This window comes from Scyliorhinus canicula, unplaced genomic scaffold (assembly GCF_902713615.1).
Source record: "Scyliorhinus canicula unplaced genomic scaffold, sScyCan1.1, whole genome shotgun sequence".
Classification (NCBI taxonomy): domain Eukaryota; kingdom Metazoa; phylum Chordata; class Chondrichthyes; order Carcharhiniformes; family Scyliorhinidae; genus Scyliorhinus; species Scyliorhinus canicula.
Genome location: NW_024055909.1, coordinates 366,483 through 371,801, shown reverse-complemented (window position 1 = coordinate 371,801; position 5,319 = coordinate 366,483).

Genomic DNA, 5,319 nt, shown 5'->3' with positions numbered 1-5,319 from the left:
AACCCATGCAGACACGGGGAGAACGTGCTGACTCTGCACAGACAATGGCCCAAGCTGGGAATCGAACCTGGGACCCTGGCACTGCGAAGCAACAGTGCTAACCACTGTGCTACTGTAGCACTGCTCATTGCGTCTTCCCTCGCCTACGTTAAAGAGGTGGGAGACACGAATGTGACTGAGCAGCGTTGGCTGAAATCTTTCTTCGCCGGACTCCTGAGGGAGAAGAGGGACACGCACACATCTGCTCCCTCCGAACACTAAAAACATAAAGGTAGCACTTTACTGCTGACATGGAGGTGACCATAGTCAACCTCAACATTAAAGGCAGCGGGAACATGCTCTGCACGTTCCAGAACTTTTCGGTCCTCTGGAACGGGAAGTACGCGGTGTGCTTCCTGCAAGAAACCCACACCGCTAGGGAGATGAAGCCACGTGGCTGCTGGAGTGGGGGGGGGGGGGGTTCTACATGAGTCACCTAACCTCATGTTCAGGCAAAGTGGCTATCTTGTGGGCCCCACATTTTCAGCGGAGATCTTTGGGGTCAAGGGGCCAGTGCCAGACCTGACGGTCCGTGAAGGGATCGAGGTACTTCACCTTGTGAATGTCTACCCTCCCCAAGCTGGACAGCAGCAGACGACTTTCCTCGAGCAAGTGTCCACTCATCTTGGCACCATTGTCGCAGGCGGGTGCATCATCCTGGGGGTGGAATTTTAATTGCACCCTCGGGACAAAGGACCGCCTCGGTACCCAGTGCAGCTCTCGTGCGGTGGTGAAGTTAAGGAACCTGCTCGGGTTCTTTGACTTGGCGGATGTCTGGTGGACTATCCATCCTGACTTCAGCATCTGCACTTTTGTGAGGCCTGGGGTTGGAGCATCCAGAATCGACCGCTGTACATTTCAAGGGTGTACCTGCCCCATGTCCCGATGGCCTCTGTGCAGCAGGTGCTTGCAGAGTTTTCTAGGAGGGCCTGTCGCAGGTCGGCCCAGAGGGCGCCGGGAGGCTTGCTACCCCTATGGGCCTGGGGAGCTGACCAGCACCCTCGACAGTCTGTCCAGGGGCAAAACCGCAGGGGTGTATGGGCTGACCGTGAAGTTCCTCAGGGCATTCTGGGACGTCCTGTGGAGCGACCATGCAGCGGTCCTGGGGAAAAGTATCGCGACCGGGGAGATGTCCTTCTCATGGCGCAGAGCCACCATTACCCTGCTGCCCAAGAGAGGGGGGAATCTCTGCCATCTTAAAAACTGGCGTCCGGTCTCTCTCCTCAGCACGGATTAGAAGATCTTCACCAAGGTGATGTGTTTGCGCCTTGACACTGTGCTGGGCCACATGATCCACCCCGACCAGTTCTACACGGTCCCGGGCAGCACGATCCATAGCAACATTCATCTGGTCCGGCACCTGGCCCATCATTCCCAGAGGGCTGGTATGCCGAGCATCTTCCTGCCCGTTGATCAGGAGAAGGCGTTCGACAGGGTGGATCACTAATATTCATTCAGGACTCTGCAAGCATTCGGCTTCGGGACACATTTTGTCGCCGGGATCCGACTTCTGTAAACTGCCGCGGAGTGACTCGTTAAGGTGAACGGGTCCCTGATGGCACCTCTTCACTTTGGGGGAGGAGTGTGACAAGGCTGCCCCTTGTCTGGTCAACACTATTCTATTTGCATGGAGCCTTTCCTGCACCTCATGCGGAGGAGGTTGTCAGGGCTGCTTCTGCGTGGGCTGGGCATTGGGGTGGTCCGCTCGGATGACGTGCTCCTCATGTTCACTGACCCTGCTGACCTGCGGAGGATGTGATAGTGCCAGGCTGGGTGTCTGCCGCATCCTCTGCCAGGATCAACTATGCCAAGTGTTCCAGACTCCTGGTTGGTCTGTGGCAAATGGACCCCCTCCCAGAGGAGCTCAGGCCTTTCACCTGAAGCAGGACCAGCCTCCTCTACTTGGGAGTCCATCTTTGCCCGGCTGAGGAATCCTGGCCGGCTAACTGGCAGGAGCTGGAGGCCAAGGTCACCGCTCACAGGAAACATTGGACAGGACTGCTCCGAGTGCTGTCTTACAGGGGTCGAGTTCTTGTCATAAACCAGCTGATAGCCTTCATGTTGTGGTACCGGCTGGTCACTTTGAACCCTCCCCCTGACGTTGTCACAAAGTTCCAGAGAATGCTTGTAGAGTTCTTGTGGGACAAGAGACTGCACTGGGTCGCTGCTGACATTCTGAGTCTCCATTTTAGGGAGGGCAGCCAGGTGGCGACCTTCCGCCTTCAGACTCTGCAGTGATACCTTTACGTTGACCCCCTCCATGATGGTGTGTCCTGGCGACGCATTTCTTCTGCCAAGTGGACGGCCTGAATTATGACGTATAGCTCCTATTCATCGATCTGCAGGGTCTTCGTTACCCTCCGCTGGCGCTGCCCATCTTTTACCAGGACCTGCTCTGCTCAGGAATCTGCACCTCCACCAATACCATTTTGAGTGGCTGGCGGAGGAGCAAGCTGTGGCTGCTGGGCTAACCAGGATCTTGGACCTGCTGGGTGGCGGAGGAATGGGCTGGTTGTTACCCCACGGGTTAGCACAACGTGCGGCAGTGGACATCCGGCTTGCAACCAGTGCCATCCGAGACCTCAAAACGGTTGTGCTCGGACCCGTTGGCACTTGAGGTTTGGAGGACGCACAGTTGAGTGGTGGTATCCCATCTGGGCAAATCCCTGCCTAAACAGCATTCCACATTGGCCCCAGGCACCAAAGCCTCCCTGGATGGGACGAATGGCTGACTGCAGCTCATATTTGTTTTGATCTCCTGGACAGGAAGCTGTGAGCTTGGATTTGTCCGTCACCCTGAATCAGCACCTTCAGGAGAATAGGGAGGGTGAATATTAGATACAGCAGAGTGAGAATGGAGGGGAGAGTGTGTGGGATGGAGATTTACAGCTATTGGGGAATAAGAGAGAAAATAATGTTCCATAGGAACAAGAATTGTCTGTTCTGAATTTCTATCCTGTACTGACAGTGATGAGTTTTGTAAATTGTTTTTACAGGATATTAGATGAGGAGGAATTACAGACAGAAATCTCAAACGTCACGTCTTGATCTGACAGTCACTCGATTCACTGGAACCTGAATATCATCGGCCTTTGAATCTAGAAGGAGAAAGTTTGCCCAGACTGTCAGCTAAAGATTTGAAACATCAGTGTGACTGGAAAAGCACCGAGACCCACATAACACACAATCGAGTGAGGGTGTTCCAGTGAACTGACTGTGGAAACATCAGTGTGACTGGAAAAGCACCGAGACGCACACAACACGCACCCGAGTGAGAGTGTTCCAGTGAACTGACTGTGGAAACATCAGTGTGACTGGAAAAGCACCGAGACCCACACAACACACACCCGAGTGAGAGTGTTCCAGTGAACTGACTGTGGAAAGATCCTTACAGGGCAGCAGGGTAGCATGGTGGTTAGCATCAATGCTTCACAGCTCCAGGGTCCCAGGTTGATTCCCGGCTGGGTCACTGTCTGTGTGGAGTCTGCACGTCCTCCCCCTGTGTGCGTGGGTTTCCTCCGGGTGCTCCGGTTTCCTCCCACAGTCCAAAGATGTGCGGGTTAGGTGGATTGGCCATGCTAAATTGCCCGTAGTGTCCTAAAAAAAAAGTAAGGTTAATGGGGGGGGGGGTTGTTGGGTTACGGGTATAGGGTGGATACGTGGGTTTGAGTAGGGTGATCATGGCTCGGCGCAACATTGAGGGCCGAAGGGCCTGTTCTGTGCTGTACTGTTCTATGTTCTATGTTCTATGTTAAAAGCACCACAATATACTCAGTGAGGGAAGACCATACCTGCGTTGTGTCTGTGGAAGAGACTTTAACTGATTGACCAGCCTGGAGAGACACCAGGGGACCCAAAACATGGAGAAACCATGGAAATGTGAGGACTGCGGGAAGGGATTCAGAGTCCCATCAGAGTTGGAAACTCATCGACGCGGTCACACTGGGGAGAGGCCATTCACCTGCTCTCAATGTGCGAAGGGATTCACTCGGTTATCCAGCCTGCAGAAACATCAGAGAGTTCACACTGGGGAGAGACCATTCACCTGCCCTGTGTGTGGGAAGGGATTCAGTCGGTTATCTCACCTGCATTCACATCAGCGAGTTCACACTGGGGAGTGGCCGTTCACCTGCTCTACGTGTGGGAAGGGATTTGCTTGGCTATCCAGTCTGCAGTTACACCAGCGAGTTCACACTGGGGAGAGGCCATTCACCTGCTCTCAGTGTGGGAAGGGCTTTACGCAGTTATCCAACCTGCAGACACACCAGCGGGTTCACACTGGGGAGAGGCCATTCACCTGCTCTCAGTGTGGGAAGGGATTTACTCAGTTAGCCAACCTGCATTCACACCAGCGAGTTCACACTGGGGAGAGGCCGTTCACCTGCTCTCAGTGTGGGAAGGGATTCACTCAGTTAGCCAACCTGCAGTCAGACCAGCGGGTTCACACTGGAGAGAGTCCATACACCTGCGCTCAGTGTGGGAAGGGATTCACTCAGTTAAATAACCTGCAGACACACCAGCGAATGCACACGGGGGAGAGGCCATTCACCTGCTCCCAATGTGGGAAAGGATTTACTCAATTATCCACCCTACAGAGACACCAGCGAGTTCACACTGGGGAGAGGCCGTTCACCTGCTCTAAGTGTGAGAAGGGATTCACTCGGTTATCCAACCTGTGGAGACACCAGCGAGTTCACACTGGGGAGAGTCCATTCACCTGCTCTCAATGTGAAATGGGATGGCATGTTTCACCACACCTGCAGTGACACCAACAATTTCACAACTGATTACAGGAGTTGGATTCTGCTGTTATTGTTTCTGCTCTACATCCAGGACTGCATTTTGTTCATTCTGACAGGTGGTCAGTGGGGATGGTCGGAAGGTTTCTTTCTGCTGGACTGGCCGGTCTCACCACTTTGCCTCCAGTGGGCTGATGCTCTTTGAGCCTTGTTGCTAATACCTGGCTTCAAATTGTACAAGGGTGTTTGGAAGGTTGAAGATATTTAGTTTCCATTTCTGTTTGGAACACCAAAACATGCCACATTGCCATGGAGATGGGCCCTGGTGGTTACATGGTTCTTCTGTTTAATTCATCTGGGTGTTCCTCACAGAAGAAAACTATCAGGGTATGAGGGGCAAGTTGTCTGAGGTGGATGGGAAACTGATTGGTACAGGGAATACCTAATATTTAAGGAATTATTTCATATTTATCGGGGTAGGTTTGCTCAGTTGGCTGGACGAGTGGTTTGTGATGCAGAGCAAAGCCAACACTATGGATCC